The 15,574-nt window shown below is 43.6% G+C and overlaps 1 long non-coding RNA gene across 1 annotated transcript; it reads left to right on the top strand.

Annotated features, from left to right (window-relative positions):
- Positions 1-380: 380 nt before the first annotated feature.
- Positions 381-11,632, top strand: LOC123484436. Its single transcript, XR_006658532.1, has 3 exons — positions 381-391; positions 4,135-4,140; positions 11,394-11,632. It is a non-coding gene; the product is annotated as an uncharacterized LOC123484436 (long non-coding RNA).
- The last annotated feature ends 3,942 nt before the right edge of the window (positions 11,633-15,574 follow it).

The following is a 15,574-nucleotide window of genomic DNA, read 5'->3' as shown; positions in this document are numbered from 1 at the left end:
TGTTGTAGCTGGTCTGTAGCTGGTCTCTTTCCTCAGTAAGGGTGGTGTAGCTGGTCTGTAGCTGGTCTCTTTCCTCAGTAAGGGTGTTGTAGCTGGTCTGTAGCTGGTGTCTTTCCTCAGTAAGGGTGTTGTAGCTTGTCTGTAGCTGGTCTCTTTCTTTAGTCAGGGTGTTGTAGCTGGTCTGTAGCTGGTCTCTTTCCTCAGTAAGGGTGTTGTAACTTTCTGCAGATGTGTCGTGCTGCTGATCTCACCATCCCTTAGGGTGTACACACTGATGTAGATATCCACAATCCTCTCCTCCATCTCACCTCTGTCAAACCTTCTTGGTCATATCTGGCTTGGCATAGATGACCTCAGACATTTTCAACAATGTTTTCTGACTATAGCTACAGTGCCTTAAAGCAGGGTTTACCAAACCCGGTCCTGGGGCCCCCCTTGGTGAAAGTTTTGGTTTTTGCCCTAGCACTACACAGCTGATTCAAATAACCAACTCATCATCAAGCTTTGATGATTTGAATCAGCTGTGTAGTGCTGGGGCAAAAACCAAAACTTTCACCAAGGGGGGCCCCAGGACCGGGTTTGGGAAACCCTGCCTTAAAGAAATCTTCAACAATGTTTTTGGACCATAGCTACAGTTACTTAAAGTACACAAGACAATTCCCCTGGTTCAGGAGAGTATCTCTGCCCTGTGTCAGTGTCTGAAACGAACTGCTTTTGACCCTGTTGTAGGTGGGGGTTATCCCCAGCACACAGGAAGTATCAAATATCAAAAGGGGAAGATAACAACAACATTTACTAAAATGTAAATGTAATTTACATGGATTTGTGGAACAGAAACATGTCCTGGCTGGTTATAGTTGGGTCACTTTCTTCTTCTTTTCACATTTTTATCTGATTCCTGAGTAACTTCCTGGTCTACTGGGGGAAGTTCCACCCACATACACCAGGTAAACACACCCTCTTATATGGTCTCTTACTGCTCTATATCACTGATTAACATATTGGATGTATACATCTCAACAATGACTCTGGTTGCTTTAAAAAATAATGAATAACCAGACCTGGGTTTAAAAACTATTTTAAATCTGTCAAATACTTTGAATGTTTGGGACTATTCTATTGGTTTCATTAAGCCATGCAAGCTCATTCAAGCACAGCTAAAGTATTTTGGTCATATTCATTAGGCACCAAACGGAAGAAACCAAACTGAAACAGGACTGTACCTGTCCAATAAAAAAAACATGTTTTCATTTGCCGTTGAAAAATGTTTTGCTTTGGTGTGCCCTAATGAATACGTGACCCAGGTCTGCTAATAACCACCAACCACTGACAGACAGACAGTAAGCTGTTATTGAATACCTACTTTTATAAGTGTTTGTCTCCCCCTACTGGCTGTTTTCTACAAGCTCAGTTTATTCCTTCTATTACTGTAACCTTGACCCATAGAGATAGATAGAGGACTCATCTTTATATCTGTACCCTTATAGGGTCTGTGACAGTACGGGCAACGCCATGGAGGCTACAACCCCATAGGAAAACCCACCCAGTTGACTACTTTGACTACTTTAAAATGGTGGAAGGATGGAGGAAGCCCAGGTTTTCTTCTCAGTGGAGAGGAAGTAGAAACTGGAATCAAAGTATCTCCATTCATCTTGACAATACTGCTCTGTTGAAGAGCAAAGGTGAACACATTGAGAAATTTAGCCAGTATCTTTATACTCACAAACCCATTGATATATAATTACTGTTGATTTTACTTCCAGTTAATCACCTATCACAAAAAGCTTTGTCTGAAGATGGCCTCTCTCTTCATTCAGGTTGTTGTAACTGGTCTGTAACAGAGGATGAACTTAGCTACTGTACACAGATTACATCTGAATATAGGACCTTGTTGTGAAAGTCTGATATAGTGTAATGATTAGATAACAATACACTCACAGACTAGTCTCAGGGAGATGTTGAGAGTGACTTGTAGAACACACAGCATCCCAAAGCTCACAGCACCCATCCTGTAGAGTCTTCTCCCTGAATCCTCAGGTCCTGAGGAGATACACACTGATGTTTGAACAAACACACACACATACCCACACACACACACGTGGACATTCACACACACACATACCCACACACAATCACATGCACGTACGCACACACACACCCACGTATATGTGTGGGTGTGACATAATCAGCCACAACAGGAGCGTTTCTCACAGCTGTTTTATGATATAAAGTCTTCCAAACCATTCTTAAAGATGATAACTTAGAAATGCCTCATGAGCATAGTTCAACAGTTGTACCCCATCAGAACCCAAATACAAGCTTTTTTATTGTGTTTGTAAACAATGATATTGTAAACTAACTGTATGTATAGCCTGAAAACATGGTTCCAACTATAATGTTGATCTGATGGATGATCAGTTGATGCATCCATAGCTCTGTCTATGAATTTAAGAGAGGTTACATATCTCCAACCCCATTCCTCAGCCTTTTACCAAATCAGTGGCGGAGTGAGCGCTTTGTTTAGGTTGGAAAGCAGATAACCTCTTTAATACCTCTGAATACAAGCATACATCTATTTGCATAATTGAAGGTAAAATCATACAGATACGATCAGTTAGCATTTTTCTGTTTTTAGTCAAGTGTTTGTGTAAGTCTGTGTGTGTGTGTGTGTGTGTGGTCGTTGATGTAGTCATCCATCTGAACTAACTGTATAATTACCTTTCTAACTGACTCCTAATGATAATATCTACTGTATGATTACCTTTCTAACTGACTCCTAATGGTAATATCTACTGTATGATTACCTTTCTAACTGACTCCTAATGGTAATATCTACTGTATGATTACCTTTCTAACTGATTCCTAATGGTAATATCTACTGTATGATTACCTTTGTAACTGACTCCTAATGGTAATATCTACTGTATTCTAACTGTACTGAGTAGTAGTAGTAGTAGTAGTAGTAGTAGTAGTAGTAGTAGTAGTAGTAGTAGTAGTAGTAGTAGTAGTAGTTGATCTGATGCGTCTCCACCATCTCCCTCTCTGTTCTCCCTCTTTGGCCCACAGCAGGTGACAGGATGTTTCAAGGCTCTATCCACCAATAAGAAGGAGACTTGATATGTGTCCCAAATGGCACCATATTCTCTATATAGTGCACTACATAGGGAAATAGGATGCCATTTGGGACGCAAGCTTGTAGACCAGACAGTTGTGTGTAACGTCCTCTCCATCCCTTGTTCATTCTGTTCTGTTCCATCTTTCTTCCTCTTTTTAATGGTTTTGGAAGGCTATTTATGATCCAACCCTTCATACACACAGACCATGGGGAAAACAAATCTCGCTTAAGGTCCCCAAAAGGCTAGAGCCGGCCCTGGGCAGAATAACGTGCTTAAGTAAAAATGTAACTTAGTCATTCCATTATCATCAATGTATGACTAAGTGAAGATGTGACTTTAGTGGAAGATAGGATTCACCTCATAGTCTCGCTTAAGGTCCCCAAAAGGCTAGAGCCGGCCCTGGGCAGAACAATGTGAGGTGCTATGTGTTGTCGTCTTGGTCAATTTAGCTCGGAAAATGCTGCCCTCGTCAATCTGCCTCTCTAGGCGGCTGCCTAAACCTGCCTAATGTCCGGGCCGGCCATGTTTATATCCAGCATTTACCAAGCACAGCAAACTGAAGCCTGTCTCGGTCTCTCTGTGGCTGGTCTCTCTATTTAGTCAGGGAATCGTAGTTTTTTATTTTATTTATTTATTTATTTCACCTTTATTTAACCAGGTAAGCCAGTTGAGAACAAAGTTCTCATTTATAACTGCGACCTGGCCAAGATAAAGCAAAGCAGTGCGATAAAAACAACAACACAAAGTTACATATGGAATAAACAAAACGTACAGTCAATAACACAATAGAAAATCTATATACAGTGTTTGCAAATGTAGTAAGTTATGGAGGTAAGGCAATAAATAGGCCATAGTGCAAAATAATTACAATTATAATTTAGTATTAACACTGGAGTGATAGATGTGCAGAAGATGATGTGCAAATAGAGATACTGGGGTGCAAATTAGCAAAATAAATAACAATGTAAATAACAATATGGGGATGAGGTAATTGGGTGGGCTAATTACAGATGGGCAGTGTACAGTTGCAGTGATCGGTAAGCTGCTCTGACAACTGATGCTTAAAGATAGTGAGGGAGATAAGTGTCTCCAGCTTCAGAGATTTTTGCAGTTAGTTCCAGTCATTTGCAGCAGAGAACTGGAAGGAATGGCGACCAAAGGAGGTGTTGGCTTTGGGGATGACCAGTGAGATATACCGCATACTACGGGTGGGTGTTGCTATGGTGACCAATGAGCTAAGATAAGGCGAGGATTTGCCTAGGAGTGATTTATAGATGACCTGGAGCCAGTGGGTTTGGCGACGAATGTAGTGAGGGCCAGCCAACGAGAGCGTACAGGTCACAATGGTGGGTAGTATATGGGGCTTTGGTGACAAAACGGATGGCACTGTGATAGACTACATCCAATTTGCTGAGTTGAGTGTTGGAAGCTATTTTGTAAATGACATCATCGAAGTCAAGGATCAGTAGGATAGTCAGTTTTACGAGGGCATGTTTAGCAGCATGAGTGAAGGAGGCTTTGTAGCAAAATAGGAAGCAGATTCTAGATTTAACTTTGGATTGGAGATGCTTAATGTGAGTCTGGAAGGAGAGTTTACGGTCTAACCAGACACCTAGGTATTTGTAGTTGTCCACATATTCTAAGTCAGACCCGCCGAGAGTAGTGATTCTAGTCGGGCAGACGGGTGCAAGCAGCGTTCGATTGAAGGGCATGCATTTAGTTTTACTAGCGTTTAAGAGCAGTTGGAGGCTACGGAAGGAGTGTTGTATGGCATTGAAGCTCGTTTGGAGGTTTGTTAACACAGTGTCCAATGAAGGGCCAGATGTATACAAAATGGTGTCGTCTGCATAGAGGTGGATCTGAGAGTCACCAGCAGCAAGTGCGACATCATTGATATTCACAGAGAATAGAGTCGGCCCGAGAATTGAACCCTGTGGCACCCCCATAGAGACTGCCAGAGGTCCAGACAACAGGCCCTCCGATTTGACACATTGAACTCTATCTGAGAAGTAGTTGGTGAACCAGGTGAGGCAGTCATTTGAGAAACCAAGGCTATTTAGTCTGCCAATAAGAATGCGGTGATTGACAGAGTCAAAAGCCTTGGCCAGGTCAATGAAGACGGCTGCACAGTACTGTCTTTTATTGATCGCAGTTATTATATCGTTTAGGACCTTGAGCGTGGCTGAGGTACACCCATGACCAGCTCGGAAACCAGATTGCATAGCGGAGAAGGTACGGTGGGATTCGAAATGGTCGGTGATCTGTTTGTTAACTTGGCTTTCAAATACTTTTGAAAGGCAGGGCAGGATGGATATAGGTCTGTAACAGTTTGGATCTAGAGTGTCACCCCCTTTGAAGAGGGGAATGACCGCGGCAGCTTTCCAATCTCTGGGGATGTCAGACTATACGAAAGAGAGGTTGAGCAGGCTAGTAATAGGGGTTGCGACAACTTCGGCGGCTAATCTTAGAAAGAAAGGGTCCAGATTGTCGAGCCCAGCTGATTTGTAGGGGTCCAGATTTTGCAGCTCTTTCAGAACATCAGCTATCTGAATTTGGGTGAAGGAGAAGCGGGGGGGGCATGGGCAAGTTGCAGCGGAGGGTGCAGAGCTGGTGGCCGGGGTAGGGGTAGCCAGGTGGGAAGCATGGCCAGCCATAGCAAAATGCTTGTTGAAATTTTCGATTATCCTAGATTTATCGGTAGTGACAGTGTTTCCTAGCCTCAGTGCAGTGGGCAGCTGGGAGGAGGTGCTCTTATTCTCCATGGACTTTACAGTGTCCCAAAACTTTTTGGAGTTAGTGCTACAGGATGCACATTTCTGTTTGGAAAAGTTAGCCTTTGCTTTACTAACTGATTGTGTATATTGGTTCCTGACTTCCCTGAAAATTTGCATATCCTGGGGGCTATTCGATGCTAATGCAGTACGCCACAGGATGTTTTTGTGCTGGTCAAGGGCAGTCAAGTCTGGGGTGAACCAGGGGCTATATCTGTTCTTAGTTCTGAATTTTTTGAATGGGGCATGCTTATTTAAGATGGAGAGGAACGCACTTTTAAAGAACAACCAGGCATCCTCTACTGACGGAATGAGGTCAATACCCATCCAGGATACCCGGGCCAGGTCAATTAGAAAGGCCTGCTCGCTGAAGTGTTTTAGGGAGCGTTTGACAGTGATGAGGGGTGGTCGTTTGACCGCGGACCCATTACGGACGCAGGCAATGAGGCAGTGATCGCTGAGATCCTGGTTGAAGACAGCGGAGGTGTATTTAGAAGGTAAATTAGTCAGGATGATATCTATGAGGGTGCCCATGTTAACGGATTTAGGGTTGTACCTGGTAGGTTCCTTGATAATTTGTGTGAGATTGAGGGCATCTAGTTTAGATTGTAGGACGGCCGGGGTGTTAAGCATATCCCAATTTAGGTCACCAAGCAATACGAACTCTGAGGATAGATGGGGGGCAATCAAATCACATATGGTGTTCAGGGCACAGCTGGTGGCTGAGGGGGGTCTGTAGCAAGCGGCAACAGTGAGAGACTTATTTCTGGAAAGGGGGATTTTTTGAAGTAGAAGCTAAAACTGTTTGGGCACAGACCTGGATAGTATGATAGAGCTCTGCAGGCTATCTCTACAGTAGATTGCAACTCCGCCCCCTTTGGCAGTTCTATCTAGACGGAAAATGTTGTAGTTGGGAATGGACATTTCAGAATCTTTGGTGGCCTTCCTAAGCCAGGATTCAGACACTGCTAGAACATCAGGGTTGGCGGAGTGTGCTAACGCAGTGAATAACTCAAACTTAGGGAGGAGGCTTCTGATGTTAACATGCAAGAAACCAAGGCTTTTGCGGTTACAGAAGTCAACAAATGATAGCGCCTGGGGAGCAGGAGTGATACTGGGGGCTACAGGGCCTGGGTTAACCTCTACATCACCAGAGGAACAGAGGAGGAGTAGAATAAGGATACTGCTAAAGGCTTTAAGAACTGGTCTTCTAGTGCATTGGGTACAGAGAAAAAAAGGGGCAGATTTCCGGGTGTTGTAGAATAGATTCAGGGCATTATGTACAGACAAGGATATGGAAGGATATGAGTAGAGTGGAGGTAAACCTAAGCGTTGGGTAAAGATGAAAAAGATAGCATCACTGGAGGCACCGATTGAACCGGTCTCCGCGTGTGTGGGGGGTGGTACAAAGGAGCTATCTGAGACAGGTTGAGCAGGACTGGGGGCTCTACATTGAAAAAGTACAGTTAAAACTAACATAAACAGCAATAGGCAAGGCATATTGACATGGAAGAGAGGCATAAAGCAGTCACAGGTGCTATTCGAGAGAGCTAAGACAACAGCTGGTAATGGCGACGAAAGTTTGAGCTGAGGCTAAACAGATGAACAGGATGGGGTACCGTATAAAGGAACAGTCCAGCAGGCATCAGCTGTGTAGCTGAGTGATCATAAGGTCCAGTGAACAGCAATAAGTAAGTCCGGGAGCAGTTCAGTGGCTGCTACGCTACAGGCGAGCTGGAGGCACGGCTGTTGATTGCGTGTGCTAGCGGGCCGGGGCTAGCAGATGGACCTTCGTGGTCGTCGCAACGGGAAGCCTGTTGAAACCACATCAGACAATTACGTCGGCAGACCAGTCGTGATGGATCGGCGGGGCTCCATGTCAACACCAGGAGGTCCCGTCCGGTTGACAGAGAGGTAGATAGCCAGTAGATGGGCCTGGCTCGAGGCTAGCTCAAGGCTAACTGGGGTTAGCTTCAGGACAGTGGTGAGTAGCCAACAACAACAACAGCCATTCGGTTGCAGCTAGCTAGTTGCGATGATCCGGTGTTAAGGTCCAGTGATTCAGTGATTCCGGCAGAAAATCCGATATGCTCTGGCTCGATAGCGCGATGTGCAGACTGGCCGACAATTGTCCAGGCTAGAGCTGGCTGGTAGGTAGTGCAGGCTACGGCCACGGACAATGGTGAAGACCGCTAACGGTGGCTAATAGCAAGTAGCTAGTTAGCTGGCTATCTGGCTAGTTTCAGCCAGAGGTACTGGATAAAAATGTATGAAGAAACAACAGAATCCGTTCCACATTGGGTGAGGCGGGTTGCAGGAAAGTATATTTAGTTAAAGGATGGAAAGTGAGATTGAGAAATATATACGAAAAAGACAAACAAAAAACAAAAAACAGGCTATTTACATGAGGACACTACAGAAAACACGACCGCACTGCTATGCCATCTTGGAATGAGTTGGTCTGTAACAAGTTGTAGCTGGTCTTTATCTGCTCTCTCTCTCTACAGTGTAGTTGTGGTGCAAAATACTGTGTTTCTTCTCAGGATCACCAATCACTCTGGTATCTGTAGAGAGTAATAGTAACCAAACATAACAGCCCTAACCAATAACATACACTGCTCCACAGAAATCACAAAAACTGAAATGACACAGCCTATGTGAGGTTTCGTGTAACATAAAGTTGAGATGCTCACAGTGGACAGACAGGCCTATGATCCCAGCCAGTAGAACACACAGCAGCCCCAGACACACTGCAACAACTAGGAAGGGTCTCTTCCCTGAGCTACCAGGCTCTGTGGACACAGATACTGTACATAGTATCATCAATGAGACACAATCAAACATTGATTATAGTGATTGATATAGGGGTGAACCCTAACTTCAGCTTTAGTCAGAATTTCACTTAGTCTCCTATTATCATCAATGCATGAATAATTGAAAATGTGACTTAAGTGGAAGATAGCATTCGCCCCATAGTGAGAGATCCCAAAGTATGAATAATCTCTTCTGTATCATCTGTAAATGGAAGAAGAACCGGTGCACTTTTAAAGTGCTGGTTTCTCGCCCCCATCTCTCTTCCTGTTGAGGGGGAATTGTGGTTGTTAACGTTACAGGTTCTCACAGCAACAGGAAGTATACAGTGGCCAGTTACATAGGACTATATGAACATTAAAATTACTGTTTCAGCAGTTAGCATACATCCTAAACGTAGGAGCCTCCAACAAAGACTGTAAATATGGGACCAGATGCGTCTCTGCTTGCCACTCAACATTAAAAAGATAGATTGGGCGTAAGGCCCTACTATAGACTAGCGTCCTGTCCAGGGGATGTATTTGTACATCAAGCTGCCTCATGCTACAGAAACAGAAGATAGGCTCCTGCTCCTATGAGCCGTTCCAGCTCCCACAAGCCAAGACTTGTGCAAGGCTACCATAGAGATAGATAGAGGACTCATCATGGCTATAACCCATTTTAGGATGGACATTGCCATTGTTATTGGACATTGCCATCATCCAACATTTTAATGTGGTCAAGTAGTCAACTGGCTGGGGATTCCTATGGGGTAGTCAACTGGCTGGGGATTCCTATGGGTTGTAGCATCAACGGCTCTGCCAATGCTGTCACAGACGCTATAGTGGCACAGATATAAATGTGTCCTCTATCTAGCTCTATGAAGGCTACTTATTTCCATTGGCTGTGTGCTCTCTCACACACCTTTATGTCTAATTAGAGAGCCACACCACCAAGCAGCAATGCCACATGGGGATTGAGGTTTTTTGTTGTAGTATGGCCATCAATCCACACTACTGTTATTGAAACATTTACCAAATTCATGTAAACATTTGCTTGATTTGTTCAAGTGAATTGGAGTCAACTCATCCCTTGGTCTTGGACCACAAACAAACTCCCAGTCCTCAGCATTATGTCAAGTCAGATGCCTTTGGTTCCAATCTTGTTGACTGTTGCTCCAAACAGGGACTTAATGCTGTTGGTGCTACATAGCATAATGATGCACGTTGTTGAAACGTTTGTTAAATGTGACGGCAGCGTGTCAGATGTGTGTCTCACCACCTGAATGCATTACTCTGGACCTCTTTCTGTGGCTTTGGCATCTCATCAGACCGTTACAGCTCTCACAGATATGGGCCCGGTTTCCCAAGAGCATCTTAAGGCTAAGTTCATCGTTAGAACCATAGGATGAACTTAGCGTTAAGATGCATTTTGGGAAACCGGGCCCTGTTCTGTGACTGCCTAGTGGTGGGTGGATGTTGGTGTTAGGTCTAGCGCCGGTGCTGTGGCTTTGCAATAGATTGCTTTCCCAGTGGCGATTTAAGAAACGTAAGAGAAGAGCGTCTCAAGAGTAGGAGAGCAGATTTAGGATCAGGTTTGCCATTTAAATCACCACAAATAAGATTACCTGGACAGAGGGGACCTGATCCTAGATCAGAAATATTACTATAGGATGGTTGATACATATGGGCCCAGATGTTAATGTATCTGCCTACCTTCGCTAAGAGAAGACAGGGGAAATGTCCATTTTTATTCTGCAATTGAGATGACCAAAACTCACTACAAGATGGCGCCAACACAACATGCAATTCTTGATTGACTCTTTAGTGCTGTAGCCACTAGCCTGGCTGACGAGCGACCCATGTGAGGGTAGAGGCTGGTGTTAGCAAGACTATGTAGCAAAAAGAGAGAATAGGAGAGAAATTCCAAGGTCAGGCAATAATTATAAGCTATTTGTTACAAAAACCAGACAGCTGCATTAAAACAGACTACTTATTATTGAGACTACTCACTATCAGTCATTTTCTCAGACACAACTTTTCATGTTCAATGCTGTGCAAGCAAATAAAAAATGCATCTAGACTAGTGTTTGTGTAGCACTTTGCAACATTTATTTCCACACAAAATCCACAGTTTGTTTCATAATAAGCATTGCGGATGACCAAGTCCAATATCGCAAAAACCAGGAGCTGTAGGTGACAGTATGATATGAAGAATGCATGGATATTCAACCTAATACGCAATGAAGCATCTGAAAAAGCACTGGTTGAGATAGGAAAGAAATAACTCAACAATGTCAGTACATAGTACAGTTTTAGCATGTGTTACACCGAGAGATGGATTAGAAATCATCATGTCATGAGTCTGTATATTTGCCATACACAGGAAATATAAAATGAACCAATGAGATATTCATAATGACACGTTTCTGAAAAAAGGGCTAACTGGTCAACGGACAATATCATCAAATCAACAAATATCACCATCAATAAGCTTTAAGCTATAGGAAGCTTATTATAATAAATAGCTTTATCATTAATATGCTTATTATAATCAATAGCTGCAATGATGACACATACATTGACACTGGTGACAGTGCTGTCAACCCTCTCTCAGAATCAAACATGCATGATAGACAGAAGAAACAGAATTGCAATTACTTGTACAGTAGCATACCCTCAAGGAATATACATTGTTCAATATAATTAACTAACAGTCACATAGTTGCTATAGCTACATGTATATCATATAGTTGCTATAGCTACATGTATATCACATAGTTGCTATAGCTACATGTACACTGAGTGTACAAAACATTATGAACACCTGCTCTTTCCATGACAAAGACTGACCAGGTCAATCCAGACTTAGCCTTGAGCCAATTGAGACATGGATTGTATATGTGTGCCATTTAGAGGTTGAATGGGCAAGACAAAACATTGAAGAACCTTTGAACAGGGTATGGTAGTAGGTGCCAGGCACAATGCTGCAGGGTTTTTCACGCTCAACAGTTTCCCATGTGTATTAAGAATGGTCCAAAACCCAAAGGACATCCTGCCAACTTGACACAACTGTGGGAAGCATTGGAGTCAACATGGGCCAGCATCCCTGTGGAACGCTTTCGACACCGTGTAGAGTCCATGCCCCTACGAATTTAGGCTGTTCTTAATGTTTTGTACACTTAGTGTATATCACATAGTTGCTAAAGCCTGCTATCAGTCAATGGCAGGATAGTGCGGAATCCATATTAGGAAGTCGGTGAAACATTCTTCCCTATGTGGAGCAAAACCAACAGTCTTCAGACATCCTGGCACAACAGTGTCATATTCATTATGTACCAAGCGGTAGAAAACAGACTGAAACAGAGAAGGACTTTATTATTTTGTCCAATAAGAAACACTTGTTTCCCCCCCCCACCCCTAATGAGTATGACCCAGGTTTCCACAAAATTAACTTGGCACTACTGTACCAATGCTTCTAATTAAATTATCTGGCTTTACAAAATAAAGGTAGTAGCTAGCAGTACAAATATAGAGGAGGCTATATAGTATCAGAATAAGGAAGGGTAAACATCCAATCGCAGTCATAATTACTTGGCGATGTAACAGTCTGACGTTTGGCCTTGGCCAATCAACAAAGGGAATGGGGAGGAGGGATGGGCATAGCCTGGTTCCAGATCTGAGAAGACAGCACAAACAGATTGGGGACCAGGCTAGAAGAGGCATACTGTTCATAGGAAACCACTGGCAGCTGACAAGGCAAAATAAATGGCCATAGTCACAAAAAGAGCTGCTCTGAGGTCAGCTTTGCTTCTCATGTCCCAATGGTTAAGATTAGGAGTGGGGGTCGAGTCAGCTGGTCTAAGACATGTACTTAAAGGGTGTCTTTGAAACACACAGGGTTCTTATTAAAATGTAGTTTCACAAGTGATTGATCACTATCGAGAGGTAAATGTTGTCATTACAAGTTTTCAACATATAACATGTTTACAACTTCTTTACAACATGTTTTTAACCTACAATGATCATAGGAAGGGATAACAGTTAATGCCATACTATTGCTAAACATGTACTTTTTTTTGTGCAAGTCTCGCATTTCATAGTTGTACTGTGAGTATCTTTAAAAAAGAGACTGCTGAAATAGTACTGCTGAAAAAGGGTTTTGGTATACGACTAGAAGACAACCACACATAGGACAGTACAACATGACAGAGAACAACCCAAAGAGCTGTACATTTAGGCACGAAAACAGCCTCTCAGCAAGACACAGATGAGCAATGAGCCCACTGGCTGTTCATGTTATGTCTCAACTCTCTCTCTCTCTCTCACTCTCTCTCTCTGCCCCCCTCTCTCTCTCTCTCCCTCTCTCTCTCTGTCCCCTCTCTCTCCCTCCCCCTTTCTCTCCCTTTCTCCCCCCTCTCTCTCTCCCTCTCTATCTCCCTCTCTCTCCTTCTCTCTCTCTCCCCCTCTCTCTCTCTCCCTCTCTCTCTCTCCCCCTCTCTCTCCCTCTCTCTCTCTCCTCCCCCCTCTCTCTCTCTCCCCCTCTCTCTCTCCCTCTCTCTCTCTCCTCCCCCCTCTCTCTCTCTCTCCTCTCTCTCTCCCTCTCTCTCTCTCCTCCCCCCCTCTCTCTCTCTCTCCCCTCTCTCTCTCCCTCTCTCTCTCCCTCTCTCTCTCCCTCCCCACACTCAGCTATGCAGCTGCACTGACTGACGTGATGACATGACATCATGCTTTGTGACAGTCTCTGAGTCCCACCATTCACACGTACACAATGTTTTCTTTAACCGTACAGGATGTCTGAACATGGAAATCTGGTCAAAAAACCTTTCCCCAGAAATGTCCACCCAGGTGAATGAGCCAGTGGGAGTGAGTGACTCATCAGCAATAACTGTAATTATACATACGCTGCCGAATAAGAGCTTTACACAAGCACACGTGCACACACACATGCACACACAGTGGTGAAAGAGAGATGTAGAAAATGCAAGGATAATATCCTGTCTGTGGTTATAGTCACACTAAGAGGTCGACAAGCTAACATGCTATTGCTCTGCAGCTCCAGATAACAAGATATCCATTATCACCTTGATGATAGTCGCAGAGAATAGTCCAACTGGTTACAGTATTCAAATAAATCTACTGTAGCTTTGAGCCAATCTAGAGGTCAATAGCTTTGAAGTTAGACTTGGGTCTCACACAAGACTCAGTACATGGGAAATCCATGGCAACCATTTCTATGAAGCCACTGCTTGTTACCAGAGAAACTAAATGTAGCTTTCAGATAACTACATATATGTGACAATAACAACAACTTGAAATGAAAGCTGTGATTTTCTCATTTTCACACTACGCCTGTTCAGTTCAATAACATTTGTCAGTATATTTTGATCGCTGTTTAAATTCAGTCATTTTGTAATTGACTATTGAGCACTCAATCTGTACCAATCCTTAGGCGATTATGGTAAAATGGTTCTGTTAAATGATAAAATAAATGATTAATGATTGTTAAAGCTCCAAGAAGCTGGTTGAAAGATGGTGCTATCACTTAGCAAATACATGTAGTGTATATCTGTTGGCAGAGCAGTCTATAACTTCGAAAAGCAAATGAACTGCAACACACAACAGCAAAGCACACGAGAGAAAGCCCTATCGTGGTTCCAGTTTGAAAAGCTCACAAAACAACTCCTCCATTCACTCTAGGACAATACGGGAGAGGGCACTATTTAGGATGAAACAGTCTACATCATGACAAAATGGCCACTTCAATTCAGATGATGAAATTCGAGTACACTGCCTCGTAACATCTGATATTAAGAGTCCTTTGTCCAGTTAGCACTTCATTTCCAGTTAGAGGTTTCCATTTAACTTCCGGCTGTTGCAGGGTCAAAGGTTACAGCTTGGTGTCCTTTGCTTGGTGTTGCTATGAAAATTTTTACATTCAATATCAGTGGTGAAGGTTTAAAGTCAGAGTTAGGCTGTTGAATGAGCAATTCAGCGGAAAAGGAAACTCCATCGCTAGAGGACTTAGAGCGGATGGTGTAGATCGGGTAGAGAGCACACTAAGATCAATCCACATGGTTCATAGTTCTAGACCTTGGGAGAGATACACACCACATTTCCTCTTTTGAAATGTTAGAATAGGATAACGTCTGTATGTGTTCTAGTAGCTAACAGTGAAACAGCACTAGAATACGTATCAGAAAACCAAAATCTTGGCATGTTGTAACTGTACACACCACCTCTTTCTCAGTGTTCATATTCTTGTCACTGACCACTCAGAATCCAATGAATCCCCTCTGTGACTGTGGATAGTCAGACAGTCTTGGAGTGATTTCATTAGTTATCATAATCATTGTTCATCTCATTATTGCCGATGGTCCGAGCAGCAGCGCAACAACAGATCAATGTGGGTGTCAGACAGTGAGGTCAGTCTGTACCTGTTATTAGACTAGACCCAGTCTCACCTTGTCAATGACTGTACATCCAACAGCAACATCAACTACTGGCCCTCATCAAAGGCAGGCTGCTCTGAGAGAGAGGGATGGGAGAGGAGGAGAGGAGGAGAGGAGCAAACGGTACTGTGATGGGAGGATGGGGAAAAGAAGAAAGCAGGAGGTATTTTTGCAAAGCAAAAGGGCAGGTGCAGCAGAGCCACAGACACAGCAGGTGGGTTGTGTGTGTGTGGGTGTGTGTGCGAGGGAGACTGTGTGAACATTATGCTGACTTCATACTGTCTCATGCAGCTGTTGCTCCTCTTCCTGTGATGAGAGAGAGAGAGAGAGAGAGAGAGAGAGAGAGAGAGAGAGAGAGAGAGAGAGAGAGAGAGAGAGAGAGAGAGAGAGATGGTGAGAGAGCGACAGAGAGACAGAGAGATGGTGAGAGAGAGACAGCGAGAGAG

This window comes from Coregonus clupeaformis, unplaced genomic scaffold (assembly GCF_020615455.1).
Source record: "Coregonus clupeaformis isolate EN_2021a unplaced genomic scaffold, ASM2061545v1 scaf0315, whole genome shotgun sequence".
Taxonomy (NCBI): Eukaryota; Metazoa; Chordata; class Actinopteri; order Salmoniformes; family Salmonidae; genus Coregonus; species Coregonus clupeaformis.
The sequence above is the reverse complement of the archived record's forward strand: the minus strand, read 5'-3'. Positions and strand labels throughout refer to the sequence as shown.